Raw genomic sequence first — 13838 nt, 5'->3', positions numbered from 1 at the left:
GGCAGCCATGTGGACACTGGGCCATGCGGCCCTCTCGATGGGGCAGGAGCAACATGATTCACTCAGCCCCACCTCGTCATGCCCTCTGCACAACAGGAGCTGCCGCCCCTCCCCATCAAGGTACAGTGAGGCTCACCCTGCACCCAGCTCACCTCACCTGCCCCATCAGCCCTGGACCCTGGCAGCAGAAGTGTAGGTTCACAGACCCTGTGCTAGCGTTTTATAACTGGGCGACCCTGTGAGTGTTCAGGGATGTCCCGGGGAGGCCACGGGCAGTTCACCAGGAACCAACGCTCTATGTCCAATTAGGAGAAAGCTGATACCTGCTGCTGGCTCCCAGCACTCCTCCAGCGTGGGAAGAGCCTGCCGGGTAGCGGAGGGCGCTGGAACTATGTCCTCAGCAGGCACTCCGGCCTCGCCCTCAGCTTCGCTGCCCAGAAACCTGACAGCAGCCACTCCTCATCAGGTATCAACCTCCATCCGTGGGTGCGATGCCACCCCATTCCACCTGTTTTTATTCTGCGTCCTCATTCTCCTGGGCCCTGCTGGGTTAGAAAGCAGTGCAGGCATGAGGGTGAAGGAGAAAGGAGCCCTTCTTAAGTGGAGTCAAAGCTACACAGAGCTCATGTCACCCATTAATGCAGAAAGAAGCCTAGTGTGGTAGCGGGGCCAGCCTCAGCGTCAACATCTGAAAAATGGCAGGGTGGGAGCCCCGAGCTCAGAGCCCTGGCATAGAGCAGACACGGCCCACATTGGTTCTGTCCCTGCTCAGGTCAGATAATGTCTGACTGGCAAGAGCAGGCGAAAGACTGTCCAGGCTCCAAGCTGCTTCCCGGGGGGCATGTGTAGGAAGCCTCCCTCAGTGGAGAGTGGGCACCCAGTGAACACACGCTGGGTGGGAGGCCAGGGCTCCGGATCGCAGATGCCCAGGAGAGCAGTCAGGGGGCACGAAGGGGGCAACGCTGGCAGAACATGGTCCCCAAATCAGCCAGGTGGCAGCATTCCCACTCCAGCCACAGCTGGTAGGTGGGAACGCAGATCTGGTGTTGCCAGGCCTGCAGGTATCTTTTAGATATGGCAGATTTGATGCAAGAATGTGAAATGTATAAACGTTGGAAATTCACTTTGTTTGTTTTTTACTGAGACAGAGTCTCACTCTGTCACCCAGGCTAGAGTGCAGTGGTGCAATCTCAGCCCACTGCAACCTCCACCTCCTGGGTTCAAGCCATTCTCCTGCCTCAGCCTCCCAAGTAGCTGGGATTACAAATACCTGCCACCACGCCTGGCTAATTTTTTGTATTTTTAGTAGAGACGGGATTTCACCATGTTGGCCAGGCTGGTCTCAAACACCTGACCTCAAGTGATCCACCTGTCTCTACCTCCCAAGGTGCTAGAATTACAGGCGTGAGCCACCGCGTCTGGCTGGAAATTCACTGTTTTTAACAGATTACTTTGCAGGCCACATAGTATACATCTATAGCGGGACCTGAGTCCAGGAACAAAAACAACGGCCCACAACAGGAAAGACAGCAAAGAGGGGCTCCTGGGGCTATAGCCCCCACTGCTGCCGGCGGACATCATCGCCCACTAGGACCATGTCCCCCGGCACTGGCTCCAGGGGTGATGGTCACAAACAAGCACGTCTGCTCCCAAACCATGGTGCAGAAGAGCCCCGGTGCTGGGTCCGAAGAGGAACCAGGATTTCGTGCAGAAGCAGGGGGAGCAGAGAAGAGAAGGCTGTGTCACACCGCCCAGGCTCTTTGCAGAATCGTCCTGGGAGCGCATGGCCAGAGATCTGACCGAGAGGGTCTTGACCTTCGTAAGGGGCTTGAGTAACCTGATTAGCAGCTCCCTGGGAACAGCAGACACCTGATCACTGCCTGGGAAAACATTTAATTATTAACTCCCGGGGAGAACCACCGGGCAAGGCAGACGGCGCAAGTCCCATCTACATTTCAGACAAACCACAAAGACACTTGACTGCATGTCCCAAATAATTGCACGGGACATACTTATACTAAAAAACTCTCTGTTGTTCATCTGAAATTCGGGCAGAACTGGGTGCGCTGTATTTTATCTGGCAACACCATGGGAGAGCCGGGGTGGGCTGTGCTGAGTTCTCTAACCCCGTGAAGACCAGCATGCCGGAAGGCTCCGCAGAGAGAATGAAAGCAAAGACCAAGACACAATCTGAAATCCTGGCTTCCCCAGGAAATGCCAGTCCCAGCTCAGGGGAGGGGAAGATTACTCCCCACCCCGGGCAACCGTTCTCTGTGTAACTAATCTCTCGGGCTGGTCAGGAGAGAGGCTATAAAACCCCAGGTGCGTGAACTTCAATGACTCTTAGTGTGTGTTTCTCTCATTGGCCCTGCTAGGGTAGACTAATGAGGAGACAAGAAAATCATCACAATCAAAGCAAGTCCAACAGAGCCTCAGCATTTTGCTGCTAACTTGCTCCAAGAAAACCTAAAATCCTCAACCAGCTCATGCGTCCTCCAGTACCTCTGATGAAAAGGTAGACAGACTTTTCCACTAATTATTTCAGCCACTGTGAAAATATGAAAGCTGACCTGGGAGAGAAGATACGTAATAAAAACAAACAAAAAACCTCACGGCCAGAGCTGACTTTGTCAAGGTTAGAGTTACAAAACCTTCGTAAACACCTTTAAAAGTGCAAGGGTTCAGCTGGGCACAGTGGCTCACACCTGTAAACAGGATCCTGCCTCTGAGTTTCCGCCCTCCACTGGTGTCACCGTCTTCTACCCTGAGTTTCTCTCCCCATTCAGCCAAGTCCTTCCCTTTCAGCCTGGCTTGCTCTACCCCAGGTGAGAACCAACTGCTACGGTACACAAGCTCCCCTTCCTCTCACCTCGGAGGGCCTGCAGTCCACGCCTAATTCCACATCTAACTCCTTCCTCAGCTGCGCCTCCTGACTACAGCTCTGAGAACTAATTCCATTACACACACACCCTCCAATCCTCCTCTGGACACACACATTTGGGAAACGTAACTGGATAGAACAAAAATACACAGGTCACTTTGCTGCTGAATTTTTAAGAGGGCTTTATATGGCAGTGTCCCAGAGAGAGGGGTAAAGGCAGCATTTCCCAAGTGCACCTGCCCCAGACATGCTTTTCCCCTGGGACTGATAAGCAATCTCCCACAACAGGAAGAGAAGCTGTGGTCTGAATTGCCAATGGGCCCTTCCTTGCTAGACTCAAGATCTTAGAAGCAAAAGCCAATCACACCCCTAGAGTGCGTGGCTCACTGAGGCTGGCACCCTGCCAACCATTATTGCCTGAAAGAGACTGACAGTAGGAACTCTGCAATGGTTCTCTATCTAAAAGAAAGGGGCTCTAGGGATAAAACAGCCACTCCATACCTTCCTCTTAATGCCCAAACCGATATCCCCAAATCAGAAAACGAGCTACTAATAAATCAGATACCTGAATTAAAATGATACGTCACTTAAAAGCACTCCCTTAGATGAATTGCAATGCCTCACTGTTGTGTTCTGTTAAGATATTGGGGTGTCCAGGTCTTGAGAAGGACTGGTGAGATGGTACATTCATTAGGTAAGTCTATTTCTCTTCCACGCCTCAGCATTCATGTGGGAGTGTGCCGTTTTCTCGGTGGCACCGGTAATCACACCACAAATGTGGTCTGCACCGTCTTTCTCTGGCCAGACTCAACACAGACTCCAACAGTCTCTCAGTTTCTGCTAGAAAAGCCAGAGAGAATAGTCTGTCTGGCTTTCTAATTGGGCCTCAGTGGGTTTCTGTCCAGGCTGCTGTAAAGAGCACATGATTTCTAAAGAAGCCTTCATTGTATGACAGGTTTCCATTTCAGTTTTCTTAGAGCAGAATTTAAGGGGTTCTGGCCAGCCAGCATGAACCCACTCTCAGCCTGTGTGTGATACGCTGGCCTACCCATCTCACAATTCTGCAGAAACCACTCACCGTGACCAAGAAGGGAACGACTTGCCCAAGGTAAAAGGCTTCCTGGGAGACAACCTACACAGAAGGAAACCAATCAAGACAACAGGTCAACAAGCCCCTCCTGGGACACCGCCCCTGTGTGCACAACTCTTAAGCATGGGTCCAACAAGGCCCTGTGTCCAGCAGGAACAAGAGGCCCAGCCACAGACAGCCTGGGGTGGGGACACAAACCACCCCCAGTCATGATCAAACTCTTGGAAAACTGGGAATAGAAGATAATTTCCCGAACTCGAACAGAGCATCTACTCAAATCCTGTAGCAAACATCAAAAACCAATAAGCAAACAGATAAGTGAATACATTGTTTACGGATTAAAAGGAGGGAAATCATTATTCTCAGATAATATGCTTCTGTGAATAGAAAATCCAAGAAAATCTAGGGACAAATTAAATAATGTGTAAGTGTAAAACTAGTTAAAAAAAAAAAAAAAGTCCAGCAAAATGCCAGATAAGAAGTTAATATACAAAAGTTAACTGAATTGTTACATTATCAATAAACAATTGAAAAACATTCAAAAACACTATAATACCATGAACAATAACCAAAGTTAACTTGAAAAAAAAAAAACACAATATGTGTGAGGCCTTTATGGAGAAAAGTAATACTATATAGCATTATCTTTTTGAAATAAAGAAAAAAATGAAGACCCAAATAAATAAAGAGCTATACAATAATCATGGACACTAGGCTTTAACATTTTCAAGATGAAAATTCTCCACAAAATATAAACTTGATGTAACTTTTTTTTTTTTTTTTTTTTTTTTTTTTTGAGACGCAGTCTCGCTCTGTCGCCCAGGCTGGAGTGCAGTGGCCGGATCTCAGCTCACTGCAAGCTCCACCTCCTGGGTTCACACCATTCTGCTGCCTCAGCCTCCCGAGCAGCTGGGACTACAGGCGCCCGCCACCTCGCCCAGCTAGTTTTTTTGTATTTTTTTAGTAGAGACGGGGTTTCACCGGGTTAGCCAGGATGGTCTCGATCTCCTGACCTCGTGATCCTCCCATCTTGGCCTCCCAAAGTGCTGGGATTACAGTAACTTCTAATAAAAACCTGATAGGACTGTTCGTAGAACTTAACACTCTGATCTTAAAGCTCAAAGAAGAGAGGGAGCCAGCTAAAACCAAGATAACTCTGGAGACTAAGAGGAGACTCATTCTACCAGATGCTGAGGCTTACCAGAAAAAGTTATAGTATGAAAACAGTATGGTATTAAACAAAGACAAATAGATGGATTTAAAAAGCACAGAACCTTAGTCTGGGCTTGTATATATCAGAGTCCCATATGCGTCGGGGGAAAGGGATGAATTAAGAAACCTATGAGGTTGACACTTGCAGGTATTCATATGGAAAAGATGAGCCCCACGCCACTCCAGACACACAAATCCATTCCAGATGCACTGACTACTGTAACATGAAAAGCAACACAACAAACCTCTAGAAGAAAAAGTAAGAGGCAATGCCTTCATGTAAGGTCCCTTAGACAGGGGATTCTGGCTGCTCAATAAATGCTGCTTTGTTGCTGTGTAAGACAATAGCACAGACTTAGTGGGTTAGAGCAACAGAAATGTGCGGCAGTGTACCCTCATCATGCTGAGGTCAGAAATCCTAAATGAGTTTCACCGGGCTAAAGCCAAGGTGTTGTCAGAGCTGGTTCCTCCTTAAGATTCTGAGGAACAATCCACTTCCTTGCCTTCCTCAGACGGTGGTGGTGACCTGTATTCCGCCACTCATGGCCCCTTCCTCCAGTTTCAAAGTGGGTCACTCCCACCTTGGCTTCCATCTTCACATCACCATCTCCTCTTCTGCAGTCAAATCTCCCTCTTAAAAATAATGACCCTTGTGATGACATTCAGGACCTACCTGGATAACCCAAGATAATTGCTCGCATCTCATCCTTAACTTCATCACCTCTGCAAAGCTCCTTTTGCCGTATGAGGTCACATATTCAGAGGTGCCAGAGACTAGGACCTGGATATCTTTGGGGGCCATTAATTAGCCACAAATATGTTCAATTGTTATTTGCTGAATAAATCAAGGGGAGAAAAAAGTGTTTCTTTCTACAAGGCATTGGGTACAAAGCATGAAGGGACAGACAAATTAGACAATGTAAAAGTTAAGACTTCATCAGACACAACAGCAAGAAGACACCTCAGGCTGGGCACGGTGGTTCATGCCTGTAATCCCGACACTTTGGGAGACTGAGGCGGGTGGATCACTTGAGGTCAGGAGTTCAAGACCAGCCTGGCCAACATGGCAAAACCCTGTCTCTACTGAAAATACAAAAAACATAGCTAGGCGTGGTGGTGCACACCTGTAGTCCCAGCAACTTGGGAGGCTGAGGCAGGAGAATCGCAGGAACCCAGGAGGCGAAGGTTGCAGTGAGCCTAGATCATGCCATTGCACTCCAGTCTGGGTGACAGGAAAAAAAAAAAAGAAAGAAAACACCCGAAAGGGACCTTTACAACATAGGACCAAGTGCTGTGGAAAATCTGGGAAGAATTCCTACAGGGCAAAAAAAGAAACAACTCCAGATGCAAACGGGTACAGTTCATCGCAGGGGACACCTGAAGGGCTAGTTGGCATGGGAGAACATATCCCAAAGGTACCAGGAAAACAAGCAATGCCAAGGCCCACAATGAAAATGCAGTCCCAGGATGGAGAAGGCAATGCAAAGTGGGACTGTTCCGGAGGCTCCTGGGGACTCTGTCATCCCCACTTAAAGCAGCCCTGAAATTCTCGCTGCTATGAACTGAACTGTCTCCCTCTAAAATTCATATGCTAAGGCCCTAACCCCCCAGTGTGATGGTATCTGGAGGTAGAACCTTTAAGAGGTAGTTGAGGTTATGAGATTACAAGGGTGGGGTCCTGATCCCATAGGATTAGCATCCCTATAAGGAAAGGAAGAAATATCGGAGAGCTAGCATGGGTGCCCACAGGTGGTCATGCATTCCTATCTCCCTGCAACCAACCATGTGAGGACACAGCCAGAAAGTAACCCTCTGCAAGCCAGGTAGCAGTCCCTCACCAGGAGCTGAATCAGCCAGCTCTTCAGCTCCTTGATCTCAGATGTCCAGCCTCCAGAAAGGTGAGAAAATAAATTTCTGCCAAGTCACTCTATCTATTCTGTTATAGCCTGAGCTGCCCAAGACACCCACCTTCTACAAAATCATGTGTAAAACATAACAGAGTTGATGGGGAAAACAGTTGAGGAGGCCACTCCAACATATGCCTTTTTGTCCCCAGAGCCCTGCAGAAGCCAGGAAAATCCCTGCTGTGTTATTTCGGCTCCAGCAATGACACCTTAAATCATGGTCCATGTTGGCAGCCTTCAACCCTGGGCTGCTGAGTCTCCCAAGAGATGTCTGTCTCCAAAGAAGATGGTTTCCAATAGAAACCAGTTGCTTCAACACTGAAACTAAGTTTGTAGATAGCCTTCTTTAAGAAGTTTACTTTTGCTAACCAGAAATAAAATTCTAAGTCCACCACCAACTGAATGGATCCCCCAGCCACTCTTGGCCAAGGGCATTCCAAAGTAAAACCGAAAAACGAGTTCAAAGCATGATGGGAAGCGGGGATCGAACATGCCTCATTATATCTGCCTCCCTTTGGAATTCAGGCACAACTGACCAGCATTAACATTAAAACAAGAGATCTCAAGATGGACCAAATGGAGTCTTTGTAGCAAATTCCAATCTGACTCTAGTATAGCATCACATAATAGATAGCAGGTCCTGAAAGAAAACAAAGTATTTTTTACCAAACTATATTTCTTTGACATATTTTGAAATGACCCTGCAAAGCTGTCTCTTGTGGGGAAAATTTACACTCTATAGAGAATCCCCTTCCATTTCCAGGTCTCTTCCTGATCCAGGAGAGATTAACTAAGAGCCTGGCATCATTTTAGGTAAGTTAAGAGACATTTACCCTCCGTTCTCCCTGAAGTCTGCTATCTGGAAGCTTCTTGCACATAATAAGAACCTTGGTCTCCACAACCCCTGATCTTAAGCCAGACATTCCTTTCTATTGATTCCAGGTCTTTACATAATAACAACTCTTTCAACCAATTGCCAATCAGAAAATCTCTGAATCTACCTATGACCTGGAAACCCTCCCCTGACTCCACTTAAAGCTGTCCCACCTTTTTGGACTGAACCAATGTACACCTTACATGTACGCACTGTTGTCTGCCTGTAACTTCTACCTCCTAAAATGTATAAATCCAAGCTGTAACCCAACTACCTTGGGCACATGTTCTCAGACCTCTTGGGGCTATAAAATGGGCCTTGGTCACTTGTATTTGGCTCAGAATAAACCTCTTTAAATATTTTACAGAGTTGACTATTTTTCATTGGCATTTTCTTAGATACAGGAGGAAATGTCTTCATAGTCTGTCCATAGGCAGGGCAGCATCCTCAAATCTGGTGGACAGTGTGGAGGCTCCCTAAGCCATTGCAGCAGCCTCTCCTTACACTGAATGAGACACCCCTGTAGCATTTCCTGCTTTTTGTTCTGAAGCATCACATGATCTCAATGTATACTTGGTGAATTAACCAATGAACTGGAAACAGCTTAAATGCCACTGTCTTATTCCACTTTTTGTTGCTATAACAAGATACCATAGGCTGGGTAATTTATAAAGAAAATAAGTGTATTTCTTAGGACTCTGGATGCTGAGAAGTCCAAGAGTATGGTGTGGCATCTGGTGAGGACTTTCTTGCTGCATCATGACATGGCAGGGGGCATCACATGGCGAGAGGGTGAGATCAGGCATGTCAGCTCTGGTCTGTCTTCCTATTGAAGCCATAAGTCCCATCATGGGGACTCCACGCTGATGACCTTATTTAATCTCAATGACCTCCCAAAGGCCCCAACTCCAATCAACATACAAATTTGGGGATGAAGCTTGCAACATAAGAACTTTGAGGAACATGTTGAAACCATAGCAGCCACCAACAGGAAACTAAGTAAATGATTGTGTAGTAATATCAGGTAAAATTATAGAACAGTGAAGACAAGTCAAGTAACATACATTGACATGCGACAGTGAAATGCGGGAAATGTCAACTTTCAAAAGAACAGATACATTTATCTAAACATTTTCATACACAAATTAAAAATATAGATGGTGATGGCTGTCTTCACCTATCTATAGCCCTGCTTCAAAACAGGGAAAACTGATGAGAACAAGTGGGAGTTATCTCAAAACAAATAAATAAATAAATGCAAATAGGCAAATAGGGCAAAATCTTAAAATGTTTAGTTCTGATGATGGGTATAGAGTCATTATTGTGTTTTTCTACTTTTCTATGTTTATCATGTCTTTCATTAAAAATAAAAACTTTAGAAATTACAAATCAAGTTTATTCATTTTAGAAGCCGGACAGATGTGCTTGTGGGGGATCCCAGTGGATGAGAACACAGAAGGCCATGCTGCTACAGGAAGGCAGAGCTGATGCTTCTTCAGGGCTTCCAGCAAGTCGGCCTACCAGCTAGGCCTGTATTTGAGTATCTCCTGTCAGTCCTGGGAGAATGTGATAGGAGGACTTCGTGACTTCCCCTTATCTGATAGATAAGGAACCTCAGAAGATAAACTCCTGGTGCGTCACAGCCAGGAAGGGAGGCAGCTCACCCTCAATCCAAATTCAAGATTCTCCAGACAATTTCCAAAAGACAGTCTGCTTGTGCAAAAAGGAGCTCAGTGGAAACTGCCCCAAAAGATTGCAGCGTGAGGTCTTAGAGAAGTGAAATTCAGATCAATTCACTCCCCATCCTTTCACGTAAATCACACACCCTCAGCAACAGGGAGGCTGCAGGAGGACAGAAGGCAGAATGCAAAATATTTATATATCCGTGCTTTTTATTGTGCACTTCTAAATTAATAGGCTTTATTCTTCTAGAGCAGGTTTAGGTTTATATGAAACAGCTGATACAGAGAGTTCCCGCTGATCTAGTTCCTAGTTTGTAGTCTGTCTGCTCTAACAAACCTGTTGCACTTAGGATCTAAAAGGAGATGTAAAATCAAAATACAACCCTCCCAGATGCCAGTGGTCTCTAAATTTTCAGGTGCCCTCCGTTTGTTCCTGAGGCTCCCCGCGGTTGACTTGGGTCCATCTGGACAGTTCTGGATCCTGCGTTGTGAGTGCAAGGGAGGGGTGTGGCAGTCAAGACTAGCCACCAAAATCATCCCCAGGTACAAGTCAGGTTCTTAAAATCCCAGTACCTGGCAGTGGAGGGCTGGGGGATTAACCTTCCTTTGAAGATTAAATATCACAGTACATTGCATCTCAGCAGTGTCTGTCTGGGCAGAAGGGCTTTGGCATTAAACAGACTCAGCAACCTAGGCCACTACAGAGAAGACAGAAGCATGACCAGGTTCTATTCCAGCTCCAGACTCAACACCAGAGCAGCCACAGAATAACCCAGTGGGACCCAGTGTCCCCAGTGAGGGGTTGACCACAGGGTGACCCACCTAAGGCATCTCTGATTCACAGAGGGGCCTCACGACAGCTGCCGCACCTTCTAAACTATGGGTTACCAGAAAGTAAGTTAAATTACCATGTCTGGGAACTGGGAACATCACACAACAAACTTACACGCTCTGAGAGCTCTATGGAGATGAAATGTCACTGGTGAACTAAGATGTGCCTGTTACTAAACATATTTAGTGTACAGATGTGCCTGTATACTAAACAGATTTCAAATCAAGGGTAAGAACTCTCAACAGCTTTCTGTGCTGTACCCAATTCCATCAAAAACTGGCCGCAGGTATCTGTTGGGGGCCCAGGAGAGATGCCAAGTGCTTGAGTCTGAAGGGGGCTTCCCAACCACCTGCTTGGGGACGCCCTTGACTCCACCATGAGTGGGGCTGTGGCTACTCCATCCTGCCATCGTATGTAATGACAGTATTTAAGCTGGGGGTGGGTTCCCTTAATTCCTATTATTCCAATGTTTGTGGGAACCCAGATGTCCTTTGCTATCTTAACTTTAATTTTCTTGTCTTCTGCTTTTTTTGAGACGGAGTCTCACTGTGTCGCCCAGGCTGGAGTACAGTGGCACGATCTCGGTTCACTGCAACCTCCACCTCCCGGGTTCAAGTGATTCTCTTGTCTCAGCCTCCCAAGTAGCTGGGATGACAGGCATGTGCCACCACACCCAGCTAGTTTTGTATTTTTAGTAGAGACAGGGGTCTCACCATGTTGGTCAGGCTGGTCTCAAAATCCTCATCTCAAGCCATCCACCCGTCTTGGCCTCCCAAAGTGCTGGGATTACAGGTGTGAGCCACCACTCCCAGCCTCGTCTTGTTTTTTTGTTTTTTTTTTTTTCTTTTTTTTTTTGAGACGGAGTCTCGCTTTGTCACCCAGGCTGGAGTGCAGTGGCACGATCTCGGCTCACTGCAAGCTCCGCCTCCCGGGTTCACGCCATTCTCCTGCCTCAGCCTCCCGAGTAGCTGGGACTACAGGCGCCCGCCACCACACCCGGCTAATTTTTTGTATTTTTAGTAGAGACGGGGTTTCACCGTGTTAGCCAGGATGGTCTCAATCTCATGACCTCATGATCCGCCCGCCTCAGCCTCCCAAAGTGCTGGGATTACAGGCGTGAGCCACCGCACCCAGCCATCGTCTTGTTTTCTTAAGAAGAAATATTGTTCCCGTCTGGGGCGTTTTAAACTATTGCGCTAACCCAATGGTTGAGAGAACCTCATGGTGAGAGAACCTCTTGCAGTCCTCTGTGGGAGGTGCCCCCAGGTGTGTGTGCCGGTCCTCAGTGTGTCCTGCTCCTAGGATGTTATGCTGTGCAGCAGTCCCACAGCCTTAATGCCCCCACAGCATGAAGAATGAAGCCTGAACACCAGGTGGGAAGGCTGTTCTCACTTTTCTCTGTGAAGCCTGGACAAACCCTACAGCGAGATCATTCATCCCAGAAATCTTCCTCCTCGGAACTTCTCAGCCCTTGAGATTCGGATGCCAGAGGCTGCCTGGGGACCTGAGAATCATTCACCTTGAAATGCCCCCAAGTGAAACGGGCCCAGCCAAGGCTGAGAACTGGCAACATCTTTTACATTGCGTTGTCAGGTACCTTTTTCTCAGGAGCAGAGACACGTCTCATTCTCGGGCCTCCGTCCTGGAATGCTTCCCGGCTGATCTCATGGTCCAGCCCCACCCACTTGTCAGGACCCAGTGCAGAGCACCCGCCGTGAACACTGTTGGGAAGCCGTCTCCTCTGTCCTCTGCTGAGCGTTGAGTGGAAGACAACTCTCCAGCCTTCCGCATGCTGCACAGATGGACGAATGTGAGTTTCCACATCCCCCCCAGCCTGGACCAACACTGACAAGCATACACGACAGCCTGGTGTCAGCCCTTCCCTTGAAGGAGGCTCCTGCCAAAAAGCCAGGGATGATAGGACAGACGGGGGGGTTCCACAAATCAAAACTGCACAGGCCAAGCACCAAAGCAGGTGCCGCCCAGGCACTGGGTCACCTCGCTTCACCCTCTCACAGACATCCTGAAACAAAAGGTCTGCACCAGACAGTCCGGGGACTGTATCACGAAGACGCTGGAGATGGGCAGATAGGACCTCTGAATCTGAAGAGAATTTGAGCATTGGAAGGATCTAGGTAAGGACAAACCAAGGAATTAACTGGACAGCTACTTCTTTACAGACAGCAAAAATTAGCCAGGTGTGGTGGCGGCACCTGTAGTCCCAGCTACTCGGGAGGCTGAGGCAGGAGAATGGCGTGAACCTGGGAGGCGGAGGTTGCAGTGAGCTGAGATTGCACCACTGCACCCCAGCCTGGGCGACAGAACGAGACTCCGTCTCAAAAAAAAAAAAAAAAAAAAAAAAAAAGAATTCTTGCACACCCATGCAGCACTCCCCAGTATTACAAGACATGACTTTTCTTGGTTTACCTTCCAATCCACACTTTTTTTTTTTTTTTTTTGAGATGGAGTTTCACTCTTATCACCCAGGCTGGAGTGCAATGGCATGATCTCGGCTCACTGCAACCTCCGCCTCCCGGCTTCAAGTGATTCTCCTGCCTCAGCCTTCCGAGTAACTGGGATTATAGGCGCCCACCACCTCACCCGGCTAATTTTTGTATTTTTTAGTAGAGACGGGATTTCACCATGTTGGCCAGGCTGGTTACAAACTCCTGACCTCAAGTGATCTGCCGTCCTCAGTCTCCCAAAGTGCTGGAATTACAGGTGTGAACCACCACGCTTGGCCCACACTTCTGAAAGTAATCAATATTCACAACAGCGGCAAGTAGCATCTAGGGACCATTTGACAACACTGATAAAAGGTCAACTGAGGCACAATAAGATGCATAAAGAGTTAGTTTGAGCAAACAGTGATTTATGAAATCAGGAAGCACCAAACTGAAGGTATTTGGTTGGTGCAAAAGGAACTGTTGGTTTTGCCGTTTCTTTTAAATGGCACAAACTGCAATTATTTTTGCAGCAACCTAGTAGTTTTAGGCTCCACTACAGGGATGGAAGGGGAAAGCTTTATGGGGTGAACGCAGATGCAAGGCAAAGGAGACACCTGGTTGGTTACAATGATGTGGTTGCCTTACTGGCTTATCTTGTCGGAAAGTCCCTAGCTGAAGTTAATTGATGGCTTCTGATCAGCTAAGCTTGAGCTTCATTTTTCTTTGATGTAGGCATTTATAAGAAATAGCTCAAGTTAGGTTTCACTCAGGTGTCGTACATCAAGCAAGGCTGAGGTCACTTATGAGTTCTGACGGGCTCTGCTTAGGATTCTTTAGGCCTGGTTTCCTTTTTAATCTGACAACATGAAACAATTCATGTGACTCCAAAATATGTATGCACATAAGTCTACACAGA

The 13838-nt window shown here is 47.5% G+C and overlaps 1 protein-coding gene across 6 annotated transcripts in view; it reads right to left on the bottom strand.

The window, feature by feature from the left end:
• The window catches only part of LOC105469739 (SH3 and multiple ankyrin repeat domains 2), a 666868-nt gene that overhangs the window by 587174 nt on the left and 65856 nt on the right, over nt 1-13838 (bottom strand). The window contains exon 3 of one of the 6 annotated variants that reach the window (XM_071074114.1): nt 324-545. The exons of the other annotated variants lie outside the window; for them this stretch is intronic. The gene's annotated coding sequence lies outside the window, so the exon portion shown is untranslated. The remainder of the gene's footprint in view (nt 1-323; nt 546-13838) is intronic. 6 annotated transcript variants of the gene reach the window in all.

This window comes from Macaca nemestrina, chromosome 12 (assembly GCF_043159975.1).
Source record: "Macaca nemestrina isolate mMacNem1 chromosome 12, mMacNem.hap1, whole genome shotgun sequence".
In the NCBI taxonomy this organism is placed as follows: domain Eukaryota; kingdom Metazoa; phylum Chordata; class Mammalia; order Primates; family Cercopithecidae; genus Macaca; species Macaca nemestrina.
The sequence above is the reverse complement of the archived record's forward strand: the minus strand, read 5'-3'. Positions and strand labels throughout refer to the sequence as shown.